Here is an 18,250-nt window from a genome sequence, read left to right as displayed (position 1 = left end):
TGCTGCGCTGTACGGGTACGATAGGTATGATTTTATTTTCCTTCTTTTCTGTATCTTCTATATTTTCTACAAACAAGTACGCATATATAATTTCTTTTAAAAGGCAAAATGAACAACAAGTGTTGGAGAGGACGTGGAGAAAGGGGAACCCTCTTACACTGCTGGTGGGAATGCAAGTTGGTGCTGCCACTTTGGAGAACAGTGTGGAGATTCCTCAAGAAATTACAAATAGAGCTTCCCTATGACCCTGCAACGGCACTACTGGGTATTTACCCCAAAGATACAGATGTAGTGAACAGAAGGGCCATATGCACCCCAATGTTCATAGTAGTAATGGGCACAATCGCCAAACTGTGGAAAGAACCAAGATGCCCTTCAACGGACGAATGGATAAAGAAGATATGGTCCATATATACAATGGAGTATTATGCCTCCGTCAGAAAGGATGAATACCCAACTTTTGTATCAACATGGATAGGTCTGGAGGAGATTAGGTTGAGTGAAATAAGTCAAGCGGAGAAAGTCAATTATCATATGGTTTCACTTACCTATGGAGCATAAGGAATAACATGGAGGACATTAGGAGAAGGAAAGGAAAAGTGAATTGGGGGAAATCGGAGGGGGAGAGGAACCATAAGAGACTGTGGACTCTGAGAAACAAACTGAGGGTTTTGGAGGGGAGAGGGATGAGGGGATGGGGGAGTGGATACTAAGGAGGGCACGCATTGCATGGAGCACTGGGTGTGGTGCATAAATAATGAATCTTGGAACACTGAAAAAATAAGATTAAAAATTTTTTAAAAAAAGGAAAATGAAGGGGCGCCTGTGTGGCTCAGTCTGTTAGGCATCTGGCATTGGCTCAGGTTGTTATCTTGGGGTCCTGGCCCCAAGCCCTGTGTCGGGCTTCCTGCTCAGTGGGGAGCCTCCTTCTCCCTCTCCCTGCTTGTGCTTTCTCTCTCTCCATCAAATAAATAAAATCTTAAAAATAAAAAAATAGCAGGGGTGCCTAGGTGGCTCAGTGGGTTAAAGCCTCTGCCTTCGGCTCAGGTCCTGATCCCAGGGTCCTGGGATCGAGCCCCGTGTTGGGCTCTCTGCTCGGCAGGGAGCCTGCTTCCTCCTCTCTCTCTGCCTACTTGTGATCTGTCAAATAAATAAATAAAATCTTAAAAAAAAGGAAAATAGAAGTGGGTGGGGGGTGCCTGGATAGCTTAGTCGGTTAAGCATCTGACTCTGGATTTCAGCTCAGGTCATGATCTCAGGGTCGTGAGATGAAGCCCACCCACATAGGGCTCTGGTATCCAAAAGTGTGCTTGGGATTCTCTATTTCCCTCTCCCTCTGCTCCAACCACCCTCCCCCACAGGACTATGAGTGCTTGCTCTCTCTCTCTCCCCACCTCCCTCAAATAAATAAACAAATTAATTAATTAAATAAAAATAAATAAATAAATAAATAAATCTTTAAAAAGCTTAATAGGGGACTTTGATGCCATGGTCATTTGGCATCTATGAGTCAGTCTCGTACCCTCTCCCTTGCTCGCAGCCCCTAAGGCACATCCAGGGGAGCCTGGGACAGCAGGATCTAGAAGACACCTCCCTTGGCCTTGATCTTGAGCCTGGGGTGAAGGGAGATGCTGCTTTGTGAAGGGTGGGCCTTGCTGGGGCTGAGACCCCTTCACCTACACCATCCCAGACTCCTTAGCAGCCCAGGCCTCACTTTCCCCATCTGTGCACTTGGTGCTCCCCCACCCCCAGGCACTGTGGCCCAGATCCCACAGGCAGGTCTGGCCCAGGGGGTGCCAGCATCTCCCTCCAGGGCAGAAAGTGAAGGCCCTGAGAGCTTGGGGATGGCAGCATCTGGAAACCTCTCATTATCTTGCAAAATGCAGAGAGCAGCAAGTACATTCAGACAAATGAATGGCCTAATTAGGATTTCGCCAGAGAGTGAAAATATTTTAAAAAGAAAAAGTTTAACTAAAGGCATATTTGAAATACCAAACTCATCAACTCCAAAGTCAACCTGGCAAGATGCGCGGGATGGGGGTGGGGAGTGGGGGGGTGGGTAATACTTCCATCTCCCCACCTGACAGTGATAGTGGGCAGTCTTCCTGCCGGCCAGATAAGCTGGGGGCTAGGGGGCCGGGGAAAAGCAGGGCTGGGTAAATGCTACCTAGGCTTGCAGAGACACCCCGGGCCGGGAGAGCCTGCATGGGCCAGCCCAGTACCATCTCACCCGGGGGGCCTGGGGGATGCAGGCCTCTCTCAGTCAGCCCCACTGCTGCACCAGCCATACCAGCAGTTGTGAATCACCGGGAACAAGGATGGCACAGCCAGAAGCAAGTGCAGCGCTCGGGCTGTCACCGCAGCGGAGCACCACCGGTGCCAAGCCCTTCACAAGGTCCGCAACATGAGCAGAGCCAGGGTCTGAGCCCAAGTCCTCTGTAGAGAATGTTCTTCCTCCTGCTTCGCAGGAGAAGCATGGGCTGTGGGGGTGGGAAAGGCTTTAGGCTCCTCTGGGCACCTGCCCACCTGGAAATGACCCAGGAGTCTGATTCCAGAGGTCCCCAGATGCCTGGCTGAGAGTTGCACAGGAACGAGAATAGCACCCTGCACGAGGCTCTCCGGCCACACCAGCAGGGGCCCTGTTTCTGAGGGACTCGACCATGCAGGGACCTCTTTTCAGAAAACAAGGGTGCTCAGAGGGGGTCTGGACAGGCTCTCTTGTGAGAGCCCTGAGACATGAGGAGACCAGTGGAGGACATGCCACACACAGATCCATACAGGGAGGGCCGACTGGCTCCGAAGAGTGAAGCCTAAGGTGAAGCCCACAGAAGTCCCAAGGAGGGGGACCCAGCAGAGTGGTTCCAGCAAGTACATGTGGGGTAAACGTGTAGAATAACCATGACTTTTGAGAACAAAGACTGTTCAAGGGGAGGCTCCAACCTGATCTCTTTAATCAGGCAGTGGGCACTGGCTAAGGGCTGGATGCTTGCCATGGGCACCGCAAACCTGAGGACACGTTACACAATGTTTCCAACTTCTGGTGATGGAAAATGTTAGTCAAGAAATGGTTCGAGGGGCACCCGGGTGGCTCAATCGGTTAAGTGTCTGCTTTTGGCTCAGGTCATTATCCCTGGGTCCTGGGATCGATCATCACGTCAGGCTCCCTGCTCAGTGGGAAGCCTGTTTCTCCCTCTTCGTCTCCCCCTCTGCCTCTCTGTTCTGCTTGTACACACACACACTCTCTCTCTCTCCCTCTCTCTCTCAAATGAATGGATAAATAAGATCTTTTTTAAAAAAGATTTTATTAATTTATTTGACAGACAGAGATCACAAGTAGGCAGATAGTCAGGCAGAGAGAGAGGTAGGGGGAAGCAGGCTCCCCGCTGAGTAGAGAGCCCGATGCGGGACTCAATCCCAGGGCCCTGAGATCATGATCTGAGCTGAAGGCAGAACCTTAACCCACTGAGCCACCCAGGTGCCCCATGGATAAATAAAATCTTAAAAAAAAAAAAAGAAAGGGTGGCGCCTGGGTGGCTCAGTGGGTTGGGCCTCTGCCTTCAGCTCGGGTCGTGGTCCCAGGGTCCTGGGATCGGGCCCTACGTCGGACTCTCTGCTCAGCGGGGGGGGGGGGGGGCCTGCTTCCTCCTCTCTTTCTGCCTGCCTCTCTGCCTACTTGTGATCTCTGTCAAATAAATAAATAAAATCTTAAAAAAAAAAAAAGAAAGAAAGAAATAGTTCAGATACAGGTGAAAAACTAAGTTAAATCCTCAACTTACACTTATGTCAAAATAAATTCTAGACAGATGAAAGCTTGAACGCAAAACACTAAACTAGAAATACCTCAGGAAAAGAAAGGGGTGCCTTTACCAGACTAGGAGCTCAAGGAGGACAACAGAATGACTGAAAAAGGAAAATGTTCATTGAACTTCTCCACAAAATATGAAAAATTTCTGAACATGAAAAGCCATCCTAACAAAAATGGAAAGATTAAGAAAGAACTTGCTGCAGGCACACAGGTGAGAGAAGAATTCATGCTTTAAAATGAAGATTCCGGGGCGCCTGGGTGGCTCAGTGGGTTAAAGCCTCTGCCTTCGGCTCAGGTCATGATCCCAGGGTCCTGGGATAGAGCCCCGCATCGGGCTCTCTGCTCAGCAGGGAGCCTGCTTCCTCCTCTCTCTCTCTCTGCCTCCCTCTCTGCCTACTTGTGATCTCTGTCTGTCAAATAAATAAATAAAATCTTTAAAAAAAAAATAAATAATAAAATAAAGATTCCGATCGATGACTAAGAAACACATTGAAATCCAAAAAAACCCCAGCACGGGTCCAGCAGTCACAGAAGTACGGCCGTGCTTGGCACGGCTATGTGGAGGCTGACTACAAGGCCACCACAGGGCAAGACCAGGCTGGGCAGGGGGCAGTGTGGTCCCCAGGAGGTGGTATCAGTGCTGGGCTGGGTGCAGTGAAGGGCCCCTGCTACCTCCGGGTATCAGCATCACTCCTGCATTGTCTTCCAGCTCCCCCTTGTCAGGGGGCCCCACAATTCTCCTCACTGGCTTACAGTTCTACGGTTGGTCACTTTCTCTGTTTGTTGCTGCCTTCTTGGCCAGGCCAGGGACTCCCCTACAGCAGGCCTGTGTCTGATTGGGTCACAACACTCAGCATCTGACGTGGAGCTCAGCAACTGGGTAGAGAATGGCTGAAGGCAAGTATGGGAGATATACGGTGCTTGCCATCAGCCCCTTTCCCAACAGAGTCGCCAGGTCTCCCCTTCCCCTTCTCCCTCTTAATGTAGACAAGGCTATACCCCAGAGACCACAGAGCAGGGAGCCCCCAGCCAGGACCCAGGTTCTGCTTCCCAGTTTGTGAAATGGTCCCAGCCCATAGAAGAGATGGCACGAATGCCACAACGAGTATTCCAGTGCCCAGGGCAGACATGAGCAGTTAATCGCTGTGGGAGACAAGAATAATCAATGACCACACTTGAGAAGAACAGGACAGGACAGACACAAAAGAGGAAAAGGCCGAGAGAGACACAGAGAAGACCAGAGGAAAGCTGGGAGAAGGCCAGGAGCAGGAGACAAAAAGGGATAAACAGGGATAGGAAACAAGCAAGCAATGCTGGGAGACCAGGCAAGAGCGGCGGGCAGGATAAGGGAGACCCCGTGACCGGAGCTATCATTCGGTGTTCGGCTGGTTGGCTAACCTGACGTGTGGTGGCCTACCAGAAGTTAAGGAGGGTAGGGACCAGCACCCTGCCAAACTCGCCCCCAGATACCACGTCACACACACCACAAGCGAGGCCACGGTCTGAGCCCTGGATGCAGCTTGAGCCTCTTTACCCCAATCCAGAGGCCCCACTATGGCCCAACAGCCTGCCACTGAGCTGCCAGGCCTGACCTTGATCGGCCCAGGTGGGATACCGCCAGGTGGCAGCAGAGGCACAGCTACCACCAGCCAGCTGGCAGCTTCCCACGCCCACAGTCATGTGGGATAGGGAGGAAGGAGCCAGGCCCTGTCTCTCCCTGTCCTTGGCACAGAGCACTGAGGAATCTGGAGGCCTGGGGGCTCCTAGGTCTGTGGCCACTATCTTCTCACCACACAGCGTGGCATTGGCCGGGCCGGGCCATCCATCCTGGATACTCAGGGCCACTGAGCATCCACAGGGCTGGGTTGGTCAAGCCTCTCACGGAGACAGCACCCGGTGGGGCAGGAGCAGATGGCTGGGTTGGGGACTGGACACCCATACCAGAGGGACAAGAATGAGCAGAGGCACTCTCATTAGCCATCACCGCTCTGTAAACACAACCACTGCAGCAAACTGTGCCAGGCCAGGGTGCTGGCAGTGCATACTTTCCCACCATTCAGAGGGATCTGGGGGACACAGGGAGCATACTGCTTCCCGACCCTGCCGTACTTCCCAGGCCTTAGCCTCACTGGAGGAGCGACTACCAGGAAACCTACAAACACTGGTAATGCCCAGGGCCATGGGCCAGCATGTGCCAGTCTGTCCCCCGCTGGGAGCTCTAGTCTCCCCTGGGCAACAAAGACCACCTGAGCTAAGAGCCAAACTGGGTAGGCTATGCCGAGCCGAGCGTGGCAGGCCTCCAAGTCAAGACAGGTGAAGAACAGATCCAGCCAATGTCCTGGTATTAGCCCCCGGAGTGAGGATGACCAGAAGCATCCACCACCCTGGGGCCCGCCCTCTTTCAGTCACACCTGCCAGGCCCAGGAGGACACTCTTCTGTCCCATGCAAAGAGGGGGACGGCCCCAGGCCAAGCCCAGGACACTTACCTGTCTTGAGAGGAGATCAGCATGTCCAAACGCCCATCCTGCCAGCCCCAGCTCCTGCAGAGAAACCACAGGGTACCCTGTGAGATCAACCTGTTGGGATAAGTCCCTTTTGGATGAGGCCAGACCCATGGTGGGGCAGTGTCATCCCGGACCCTGAGGTCATCTCACAGAGCTCCTGACATGGACCCATACCTTCATGCATGTTCTCTTATCCCCACTCAACTGGAACCATGGTGTCTGTGGTCTATGTCAGACTATCACCATCCCTTATAAATGTTTCTACCACTGTTGACCTTCAAAACTGTGACTGTTCAGCTGAAGATTGATAATAATGTCTTCCCTATTCCAGAAGGCCGGGTGTGCTTCATTGTGATAAACAGTACAGCAAGGAGAACTTCTGCACAAGGGTCCCACTGCCCCCCACCTCAACACCAGCCTAGCTCTGCTCTCCTCTCCAGGATCCCACTCCTGCCTTGTGTCACAAGCCATCTGCTTGTCCTGATGCTCCTTGGGGCTGCCCTAGAACCCACATTCCTGTTGGGCAGGCAGCCCAGCTCCCAGACCCTGGGACCAAGTGGCCAGAGTTATGGCTACGTGTCCCTCACACGTAGGAGCTGTAGCCCCATGGGCTTCCTGTCTCAGCCCATGACCCAGAGGACACATTCTCCACCACTGTATCTAAGGCTAGAGACCAGGCCAGAGAGCGTTCGCATCAATAAAAATGAAAAACAGGGTGGTAGGCACTTGGCTGGCTAGTTGGTAGAGCATGCAACACTTTTAAAGATTTATTTATGTATCTGACAGAGAGAGAGAGAGAGAGAACAAACAGGGGTAGCGGGGAAAGAAAAGCAGACTCCCCGCTGAGCAGAGTCCGATGTGGGGCTCCATCCCAGGACCCTGGGATCATGATCTGAGATCAAGGCAGATGCTTAATTGACTGAGCCACCCAGGCGCCCCAAAGACCATGCAACTCTTCAAGCCCTGTGTTGGGTGTAGAGATTACTTAAAAATAAAATCTTTACAACTGCAAACCAAAGCCAGGGTGGCACAAAGAGGAGGAGAGGTCTGGGTCAAACAAATGGAAAGCCATTCTGGGGGTGGTCAGAGGTGATAGAAGCTCTCTCCCCCGGGCTCTACAGTGTTTTCCAGACTGTTTCTCTATCTAAATCTTCCTTTGTGGATGTGGCCGGGGTGGGGGCCCCAAGGGTAGGTGTCCCTGCCTCCCAGCAGCCCCTTCACCACCAGGAGGGGCTCTGAGTCATGGTGGGATCGTGGAAAGATCAGGATGCATGGGGCTGAGGCAGGAAAGACTAGTGGCCTGAGCCAGGCAGTTGTGCGTGCGTGCACACGTCTGTACTCGAGCACGCTCACTCTCCTGAGTGCCTGGGATGGCAGTCTGGGAGGGAGCCTGCCCACCCACGACAGCCGCTCCGCCCACAGCAGAGGACCTGCTGTTCCCACCCTGAAGTCTGAGGCTCAGGAAGCATCTCAACTTGCAGTGTGACGTTTCTGGGACACTTCTGTTTTTGGCTTAAACGTTCACATAGGTTTTGTCCCACAGAGAACCACATGCCTTTCTTATCAGTCCGGATAACTGTCAACCTCCCCCTCAGTGCTGGCCCTGTGCAGAGCCTCACAAGGTGCTGGCTATGTGCCCTCATGTCACTCTCGCTAGGGACCTTGGATTGGCCCAAACCCCATTTTACAGACGGGTAAACTGGGTCTGGGATTTGAACTTAGGTCTTCCTGTTCACAGTGCCCCCACCTCAGCTGGGGATATTCGGTCACAAGAAGAACATGCTCCCTCCTTGTGGGGCTCTAGCCAGATGAAGAGCTCCATAAACAGAAGAGAGCCAGTAGTAGACACCAGTGGGGGGAGGGTATTTGCAGGGCTGCTGGGAGTGGGGCACCAAAGGCCTCTTGCAGGAGGAGAGTAGGGGAAGTGGGAGGCTCTGGGGGATGCAGGGTGGTGGTGGTTTGGGGAGGCATGGGTCCCAGGGTGACACTGTGTAGGAGGTGGGGGCAGGGCAGAGCCTGACAGGAGCCCTGAGGGAGCAGACAGAGTGAGAGAACGAGTGACAGGATTCGTGATCAGAGTGCAGGGTTACCTGTCTTGGCTATCCCTTCTTAGCATCCCCTCAGGGCTGAGCTGTAGGCTTTGGGGTCACTTACTTGGCCTAGGACTCCCCACCTGGAACTAGGAGCCTTGGGGCTAAGGGAGCCACCAAACCTCCCTCTTACGGGGCTCCCTCCCCAAATGAGGATCCTGGGAAGTGAAATAACTCCACCGGGCCATTCGAGCCTAAGCCCATCCACACCATGGGCCTCCCCACAATGGAGTACCCTGAAAATCTGTCCAGTCTGCCCCCACTCTTGGAAGGCCTGTAGCATCTCCGACTGGGGCAGGAGCTCAGCCCACCAGGGTTGCCAAGCAGCCGGGCCTGCAAAGCCATGGACGGGTCGTGTGTCCCTGGCACTAGGCAGCTCCACGATCACAAACCAAGTCTAGATGAGGGATGGGGCCCCAGCTGGGTAGGCAATTCAGGGCTATGGCAGGTAATGAGGACCCCAGGTGGGAGTGGCAGGGGTGGTGGTGAGGGGATCAGGCAGGTCTTTCTAGAAGCCTGTTCTGCATGCAAGCCTCACGTCCTCCTCCACCATGACAAATCCTAACGCGCTCCTCCAGGCCGCTGGCCACTTTGGGTGCAATGTGAAAAGACACCAACTTCTGTGGCACCTTCTTCAGAGATTAAGTGGAAGAGGCCCAGCCTTGCCCTGACAGGCTGACTCAAGGTCTGCACTGGCACCCTTAGATGGGGGCAGGGTCAGCCAACGGAAGCCAAGGAGTCACCGGGCACAGGCCTGAAGGAGCCCTCCCTCAGGGCCTGGTTTTCATGGTCTTTGCCTAAGCCTGTGCTCAATCACCCGGCCAGTCAGGCCCGGGGTCTCCCCTTTGCCTGACTAAAGGGGGTGAGGGGTTCTGGGGGCTACGGAGGAGCCTCACCCCAGGGATCCTTGCTCCTCTCCAGCTCTGTACCCTGAACAGGCAGTCTGGAGAAAGCAGAGCTCTGGGCTCCCCACCGGGTTCCTCAGGAAGGGTCCCAACCCTGAGGGCAGCTGGGTGGGGCTAGTCTTGCCTGCCATGGCAGGCCTGGGTGCCCTCTGGTGGCCGTATCCACTAGTTGCTGCCTTCCTAGAGGCCGCTGGCGCCTCAAGATCCACTGGGGCAGTGGGAAAAGTCTGTGCAGGACACAAGGTGAGGAAAGGGATGAGGGCCAGATGTGGATGAAATGGGCGTCCACCGCTCTGGGCTCATCCTCCTGACCCGTGAAATAAACCGAACTGTGCAGTTGTCCCAGTCAGGAAAGCCCAATAAGGGATTCCTGACCCTGTGTTCCCTCTGGTTACTTGCTAATTCTGGGTCTCCTGCTGAGCAGCCCAAGACTTCATCACTATCCTGACGGAAGCTGGTAGCAAGAAAACAGATGCCTTCCCCCCAACTTGAGCCGCCACTGGGAAGTCCCCAGAACCCCCGATGGCCCCCTGGGCAGTCCACAGGACTTGCCCCACCCTCCATCCCTCTGCCGAGGCCAAACCAGGGCACAGGGCAGCTGCTAGGGACTGGCTAGGGTTCTGGCATGCCTGGTGTCCTTGCTCCCCAGCTGTGTGTCACTCCTGGATCCTCCCGAAGGTGCAGGACCCCACTGTTCATGCCCCTCAGGCCTGTCTCTTGGGGTGAAGTGGGTGTGGCAAATCTACCCTGAATCTTTATGTAGCACAAACAGGGACGCCTTCACAGAACCTCAGAGAGGCAGAGACCTCGGTATTGGGAAGAGACCTGACAGGCCACCTCTGGAGGCAGCACCATGCAACCCCAATGTGGCATGGGGAAGCTAACTGAGCAGGACTGAGAGCTGGCCCAGTTTACTTCAGAGGGTCGTGGTCTGTAGGTACTCGTGTCAATGCAGAAAAGACTGTGAAGAAGAGCAGGGCAGGGGCTGGCTTGGCTGTGAACCTCCTTCCTAGGCCAGGACCAGAATCCTGAGCATAGCGAACACTCTGGACCCAGCCCCGTGTTGGGTGCCACTGGACCACAGACTTGAGGGAGCAGGGGACAGACACAGTACTGGGGGTGGGACAGGGCAAGGCTGTGGGAAAGGATGTGTTCTGGATTTCCAGCTCCACATGCTATGGCCAGACCCAAGGCCTACTGGCCATGGGTGCAGTATGCCGTATAGAGGTCTTTGATTGTCTCCTGTGTCCAGAACCACCTCAGGTCCAGAGATACACTGAACACAAGACAGGCACGACCTGCTCTGGACCAACAGACCTCTGATGGTGGCCTGCTTCTCAAGTGGAGGCAGAGGGAGGGGATGGAGGCTCTCAGTCCACCTCTGGTGCATGTCCTCACGGGGAGATGTTGCCCTTACATCACTAAACAGCTCATCTCCCAACCCCCTGCGTTTATAAATCCTGACTCGGTGTGTGTCCTGCACAGTGATGTAGGTGACAACTGGAACGGCTGTGAGAGAGGCGCAACCACCCGACGTTACACTGAGAGCCTACCCCCAAAGGATGAAATTCTGTCGAAGTGATTCTTTTCTCTTGTTTCTAAACATGCCTGGGTCTAGAGGGAAAACAGCCAGAGTCCCTGAGCTCTCTTTTCAGCGATACGTTACGCACAGGTTAGAAACAGTGACATATTTTAAGCACCCAACATTTAATTAAAGATTAAAATGGGAAGGCTCTGGATCTCGGGCCGCCTGCCCTGGGGCCACACCCCAGCAAACTCTGGCTGAGTACCACCCCGAGTGGGGAGGACACACCTCTGCCAGGGGCCCGCTGTCCCACCGAGGGGACCCAGGGGTGGCGGAACAGGGGGATCCCCGTTCAGGGAGGCCCCGTTCCGGGCAACAAGCAGGGACGCCGGGCATCCCCTCCCTCGTCCTCTAGGCGGCGGGAGCAGCGGGAGCTGGGACATCCCCTTGGCCCCGCCGTGCCCCAGCGGGTTCCAGTGCCGCGCCGCCCCAGGAAAGTTCCCGGGCCCCGCCGCCCCTCGGTCCCCTGGAAAGTTTCCGTGGCTGCTGGACCCCAGCTGCAAAGCGCCCGGCGTCGCGTGGCGGTCAAAGCTGCAGGTTCCCGCCGCATCTCGGCGGGGGCGCGCGGTGCGGGGTGCCCTGGCCCTGTCGGCCCCGGCCCCGAGGCCGCGCACAAAGGGACCCGCCCCCGTGGTCCAGGGTCTCGCGCACCGCGGCGCGGGCGAGGGAGCAGGTGGGGCGGAGCCCGGCTCCTCCCCCTGCCGCGATACCCGGCCGGACTTCGATTTCCCCCCCTCAGCCGCCCACCTAGACCCCGTCCCCGCTGGACCGCAACCTGGATCCCGTCCCGGATCTCCGGCCTCGTCCCAGTCCCGGCCCCAACCTCTGGACCCCGCCCCCCGGCCCGAGCCTACCTGGAGCGCGGCGTGGGCGGCCCCGCAGCGTGGCCCCCGCCCCCAGACTGGCGTCCCCGGGTCTCTCGGCGCACCGGGCGCGGCGTCCTTAGGGCGCCGCGCGGTTAGCGGTCCGCGGGGTGCTCAAGTCGGGCCGGTGCGGGGGCGGACCCCTCCCGGGCCCAGCGTGCAGCCCCGGGACCAACCCTCCCCGCCCCTCGCGCGGCCCGTGCGCAAAGCGGGTCTGGCCGGCTACGCGACCCTCCGCCCCGCCCCATCCGAACGCGAATTTTCCCATTGGTCGGGAGACCCAGCGCGGCCCGGCAACCCCCGCCGATTGGACGGGCGCTGGCAGACGCCGGCTTGCCATTGGGCTCCCGGGGTGTCCGTCCCGGCCGACGACCGGCCTCTTCGTGGAGTGGCCGAGGCCCGGGCACCTGCCGGCACCGCTGCGGCGGCCGGAGCCTCGGGGCTGCCCCCTCTCGGCCGCATTCTAGGACGTCCCCGGAGCGTCCGGCCCCGAGCGGGGATTGGCAGGCCCCGAGCGGGGGATTGGCAGGCCCCGCGCCCCTTCCCCGGACTCCAGCCTCGCTGCCTCCATCATTGCCTAGCTCCTGGGATCCTTCTCCCGCGCCAGCTGTTTGCCGGGCGCTGCGCGCCGCGCCCTCCTGTCAATATTGATCTAATTGTATTCTTCACACACTCCACGAGGAAGAGTTTGCTGCTTTCCCATTTTACAGATGGGAAATTGAAGCTCAGAACTGTTCTTACTTGCTTTAGATCACCGGAACTCAAACCTCCCGGGACTGGGGGTTCTTGCATCCCGCGGTTCTCACAGAGAGGCAGGGGTCCGACCTTAGCGAGGCTGGATAGAGAGCCGTGTTCCTGAGGGCGGGAAGGGACTTTCGGTGAAATAGAGGTTTTCCTCCGCCATCGGGCCTGAATCTACGGACATCTTGGCTCAGCCCACTCTGCAGGACTGCCACAGGGCTGCCCTCCATCATCTCCTCCATCACATCACCACAGCTCAGGGCTTGGGAAGGGGTAGGGGGAGGAGTTTATGAGTTTATCACCGCCCCTTCTTCCTGGTGTCCCATTTCCTCCACCCTACCCGGGATCTTGGAGGATCCCTGTGGGGTGCAACTACTTGAGCAGAGTTTCACACAGGTTGCATTTTTCTGTCAGGTGGAGAGCAGCCCCCTGCTCCCTTCAGAGACGCGAGGCACACATATATGACCACAAATGGGACCATAATCCTTGGTCAGCTCCACTTAAATTTGTGGTAGTGGGGGCAGCAGTGGGGGTGCTGTCCATTGGAGCTTATTTTGGGGGGTTCAGGAGATGATGGCCCCTTGGCCAGTGACTCTGGCTCACGCCTAGTTCTAAGCCTTTCCTGCCCTGGTTGCACCTGGAGATGACCAGATTCTCAGCCCACCGTATTCCCTATATCCACCCATGGAGTCACAGGCCCATGACATTGCTAATGGGGAGACCAGACATTCATGTCTTATCCACCCACATCAGGGGTCCAGAATGTTCACACTGTAGTTACTTGCTCAGAACAAAGAAAGCGAAGCGATGCAAGGCCAGAACTCACCACTGGTACCACCATTGGGTACCCCCTGTGGTACCTGGTGCACACAGCAGATCTACCCTAGCCTTTTAGAGCCAGGCAGTCACCCCCAGTCAACTGGAGTTGGCACTTGAGATGAGAGCTATTTGATACTCTGGCATAGTGATGTTGCTTGTGGTTCTGGGGAGATGGAAGGCAGTGTCCTTCTTTGGGACGCAGGGGCCTCCATAAACAAGGTATCTCTTGTGCTGTGCAACCGCACCATTGGTGACATTCTGAGCCAGCTGCTGTGTGAGCTGGGGGATTCTCTTCCTTCCATTATGAGTGGATCTCATTAGTCCAGCTGTCCCTACAGATTTCTCCAGGGGCATTGGCCCTGGTCCTCCCGGAGCCCTATTCTCATAGTGAGCTTGTGGTCCAGCATCTTCCCTTCCCCACACACTTGCTGATGGTGGCAGGAGGGGCTGGACAGACCTCTGGTGAGAGAGCAAAGGGGAGAATTGTGCTCCAAGATTGTCCTAGGTGAGGACGGCCTCCCTGTCCCCCACTCCTGGCAGGATTCTGTCCCCCAAGCTGGATCGCCAGCCACACACAGAGGAGTAGGGTGGACAGTGTCAGTTCCAAGATGACTCAAGGCCACTCTCTGGCAGTGGCCTCACCATGACCCAGGCTGCAGGTAGGGGTCAATAACAGTCAAAAAGCAGGGTGGAGAGCCCCTACCATGTGACCATTGGCACAGGGACCAGTAACCTAGTCTCCTCCCTCTCTCACACCCTCTACACCCTCCTGCCGGACAGCTCCACGTGTGAGCAAAGCTATAGGGACAAAAAGGTTTCAGCTGGAGGTCAGGAAGAACTTCTTAACAGTGGTAAATGTTCAGAGACTGAAAAGGTGACCAAATATGGCAGTGAGCTCCCCAACTGAGGATGTGTGAACTCTTTCCAACCCCGAGACCCCAGAGTTCAGCTTACCACCCCAACCCATCTTATCTGATCTTATCTACTTCCTAGCACTAAATGTTGTCAACTGGAGTCAGCGGAGACAAAAACAATATATCAGAGTACCTGACATGTATCCATCCAGTTGGGGAGAGTGTAGCTAGAAGTGGGGCTGGCCCAGGGGCATATACTTCTGTGGCAGACCAGGACTTGAACCTCTGTCCAACCCATGCATGACTGCATTCCTCTTTGTTAGCAACAGGAAAGCACCATTCTGTGTCCCATTCCCCTGAGGCATGTGGCCCAGTGGTTTGGGGCAGACCACTCTGCAACTGCTGCCTTGTACCCCACGGCATGGTCACATGCGCCTAAGCCCCAAATCTTACTTACCACTATCACCTCTTAGGTGGGCTGAAAGGACTGGCTGTCCAGAGTGAAATCACTGGTACCAGCCCAGGAGGATTCTGCTGCCAGATGGTGGGAGGAAGGACCATGCATCAAGCTGAGTCTGCCACCTGCTGCCCATGAGTCCTTGGACATCTGGAGTCCTCAGTTTCCATGTCTATAAAGGGCTCCTGTTGGATTCCAGGAGGAGCACAGAAAACGTGGCAAGAGAGATGGGTGGAATAGGCATTTGGGTGCGTCATGAAGGTTTGGGATCAACTCTTGCCTTTGCCGATCACCCATCAGGCCCTTTCCCTTTCTAAACCCATTTTCCAGGGGGCATCAGTGCTCTGAGTTGGGATCAGGACAGTTTAGGTCTTCACAAAGGACTGTGGATCTAACCCAGCCACTGCCACTTGCCATCTTTTTTAAAAGTGGTGTAACTGGGGCGCCTGGGTGGCTCAGTGGGTTAAGCCACTGCCTTCGGCTCAGGTCATGATCTCAGGGTCCTGGGATCGAGCCCCACATCGGGCTCTCTGCTCAGCCGGGAGCCTGCTTTCCCCTCTCTCTCTGCCTGCCTCTCTGCCTACTTGTGATCTCTCTCTCTCTGTCACATAAAAAAATAAAATATAAAAAAAAAAGTGGTGTAACTGCTCTGAGCTTCAATGTTTGCATCTGTAAAATGGGGGGAATGACACCTGTGAACTGGGACCCTGGGTTTGGAGTGCTTAGCACATTATTATCCTTAATGTAACTGTCTTCCTTGTCATAGTTTACTGAGCGCTAACTTTGGAGTAGGCGCTGGGCTCTGGGCCTCTGACTCTCCACTTTCCTTGCACTTAGGTCCTATACACAGCCTTAAGATCACTGAAGGCAGGGAACCCAGCAACTGCCTCTGTTCTTTTGAAAGGGCCCCAGTCAGTGCCCCTTCCCGCCTTCTTGCTCACTTGCTCACATATTACAGCTGAGGGTGGACCCACTCTTCATCCTAGGGCTTGGACCTCCAGGACTGCCTCAAAGTGGGCTCAAAGGCCACAGTGCCTGGGTGGGTCTGGAGTGCCCAGTCCAGTGTCTGTCCATAGTATGGCAGGATTGCGGGGGGGGTGGGGTGGGTAGGGGTGATGTGGGGTGGTGCAAAAGCCAGATCGTAGAGGCTGAACCGAACTAGGAGCCATAAGGAAAAGGGTGGGATGACCAGGTCTAGAGCCAGTAGTAGGTGTGGAACAGGACGAGCCTGAGGGGCGGGTCCGGCAGTGGGCATCCCCCTATCACTCCCGGAGAAGGCCGCCAGGTGGTTTGGTGACCTATGGCCCCTGGAGTTCAGACCGCAGCCCTAATGGGTCCACGAAAGCATGCCCTTGGGGCGGCCGCAAGCGGCAGCGACCTCCCAGGGCCGTCCTCTGGGGTGGGGAGCCGGGAAGCCTGGGAAAGCGGCGGGGGTCACGAGACCCCCAGACGCCCGCGCAGCCCCGAAGCTTGGCGCAGCTCTGGGGGCGGGGCGCCGGGAGGGCTGTAGCCCCCGAGCGACAGCACGCTCAGCCAACGGTGCTCGCGGTCGCGGCGTGCCGCCCCACCCCTATAGGAGCAGCCCAATGGCGAGCGCTCGGAGGGCGTGGGGGCGGGGCCTGGGCGGCGGCGGTGGCGCGCGGGCGCGGCACCCGGAAGTCGGCGGCGGCGGAGGCGGTGAGTGTGCGGCTGCCGGCCCGGGCCGGCGGACTTGTCTCAGCGGAGGTCCGGCCGGGGATCCCGGGCGTGGGGCTCTGGGGGCGCGAGTAGGGAGCGCCCTGCCTGTTTCCCTTTCCCAATGCGTGGAATGGAAGTCCTGCGGCTGGGTCCGGAGAGACCAAACTGACCCCGACGAAGAGCCCCATGCGTTACTGGAAGGCGTTTCCAGTAATCCCCGCTAGAATGGGAGGCAGGGTCCGTTGGCAGGCCGGTCGGTCTCATTGCGGGAAAGCAAAGACTGGTGGGGCTGGGAGCTGCGTGGTCGCTGCAGGGTGGGTGGGCTAGGGCCTCAGTTCTGAAGCCCTGAGTCACGGTGCCACCTCCCTGTGGCCTGTTGCGGGGCAGCTGGGTGACAGCTGATGTTTGAGTAGGCAGCAAGTGCTGGGTCATACCTGCGCTTGGACATGCCTTTTCTGGGGTGGCTCAGTTAGTCAGACCATCCCCCCCCCCAACCCCTGGGGCATCAGGGGTAGGGGTTGGGCAGGACTGCACCCAGGGCAAGGGCTGGCCCTGGTGCTGGGCTTTAAGACCCCTTCCCTTGCCCCAGCATGTCAGTTGCTTCATGGGCTCCCCCTGGGCCACAGCTCTAGAGTGAGCCTTTTGCCCTTGGACCAGTCCCTGAGCCTTAGCCCTTTTCCTCCAGCAGGGATATCACATGCTAGCCTGGCCTGGTGACCTGCTCCCCCCACCTGCTGCCTGCTATTTTGCTGCTGCTTTCTGGACTCAGAGCTTTCTTCAGCGAGGCAGATGGGATGTGATGGCAGCTATAAGGGGCGCCTATAGCTGGTAGCACTTTGGAAATGCTTTCTCGGACTTGCTTATTAATCCTCTGAGCAACCTTTTTGGGCAAATATTCATTGGTTGGCTGCTGTCCACGGTGAAGAAAACTCAGGCTGAGGGGCGAGGGGTGTTCCCAAGGTCACTCAGAGCCAGGGCCAGGTCCCAGTGCCTCCGCTCCACCTGGGCCACTGTCTCAGGATCCTGCCTGCTTTGGTGACCTGTCTGGTGAGGTGGAGGCAGGAGGACACAGCTCTGTGCTCTCCTCTCCAGGATCCTAGTGCTCCCGTGTGGTAGCTAGGCTGCCCTGGTGCCCCCACCTTATCTGGTTTTTGACTATCAGCCCCAGTCCTATGCCTTCATTTTACTGGCATGTCCATAGACTGCAGGCCACTCAGACCGCCTGCTCTGATGTGTGGTGGTGACAACAGCCTTCCCTGAATGAAGGAAACAGGCTGTCAGTTCTGCCCTGCCTAGCTGGCCCCTGAATTGTTGTTATTGCCTCATGCTTTTTTTGTGACCTCATTTTGTGGGCTATTTGATCACTTTTCACCATGGGTGTAACTGTGTGTGGTATCTTGGGGTCTCGATCGCGTGCCTGGCTTCTGCATCAGAGGGGGAGGTGGTGTGGTGCCTTCCCACAGAGGAAGTGTGCCTGTTCCTTCTAAGGACTTATGTGGGGAAATGAGGGGCCTCCAGAGCATGTCTGGAGATCAAAGGCCTAGGGCAGGGAAGCCAGAAGGGCTTTTAGAAGTGGTGCCGCACTTGTCATTGACGTTCCAGATGTGCAGGAACTGGGTCCATCCTTTGGCGACATGTCAGCATGTGAGGGCATCACTGTGGAATCTGGCATTTGTTGGTCCAGACCGTAGGGTGGGGTGATGGGCTCCGTGAAAACAAGGTCGCCCCAGGTCACCAAGCTGTATTTTGATTTTCATTACAGCTTTTTTTTTCTTTCTTAAGTTTCTTTTTTAGATTTGCAAAAATGACATGTGTGTACTTAAAAGTTAAAAAAGGCCGTCCACCATCTCTTGGTGGCTCCTGTCACTTGAAGTACATCTTGGTGGGAATACTCTGTTGTCCTTTATTAAACATGGAGACAGCAGAGGTCACCGTGAGGCCGGGCTGGC

General features: G+C 56.2%; 2 protein-coding genes across 6 annotated transcripts in view; one reads left to right on the top strand and one right to left on the bottom strand.

Annotated features, from left to right (window-relative positions):
* ARVCF (ARVCF delta catenin family member) overlaps positions 1 to 11,964 on the bottom strand; it is a 53,499-nt gene extending 41,535 nt beyond the window's left edge. For all 4 annotated transcript variants that reach the window (XM_047697562.1, XM_047697566.1, XM_047697564.1 and 1 more), the window contains exons 1-2: positions 11,745 to 11,964; positions 6,293 to 6,346 (exon numbers count right to left, since the gene is read on the bottom strand). The gene's annotated coding sequence lies outside the window, so the exon portion shown is untranslated. The remainder of the gene's footprint in view (positions 1 to 6,292; positions 6,347 to 11,744) is intronic.
* Positions 11,965 to 16,243: 4,279 nt separating this feature from the next.
* Positions 16,244 to 18,250, top strand: part of TANGO2 (transport and golgi organization 2 homolog) — a 40,802-nt gene continuing 38,795 nt past the window's right edge. Inside the window, exon 1 of one of the 2 annotated variants that reach the window (XM_047697324.1) lies at positions 16,244 to 16,301. The gene's annotated coding sequence lies outside the window, so the exon portion shown is untranslated. Of the gene's footprint in view, positions 16,302 to 16,329; positions 16,539 to 18,250 lie in introns of those variants that run through there. The other variant, XM_047697325.1, reaches the window with a different exon arrangement.

This window comes from Lutra lutra, chromosome 12 (genome assembly GCF_902655055.1).
Source record: "Lutra lutra chromosome 12, mLutLut1.2, whole genome shotgun sequence".
Taxonomy (NCBI): domain Eukaryota; kingdom Metazoa; phylum Chordata; class Mammalia; order Carnivora; family Mustelidae; genus Lutra; species Lutra lutra.
The sequence above is the reverse complement of the archived record's forward strand: the minus strand, read 5'-3'. Positions and strand labels throughout refer to the sequence as shown.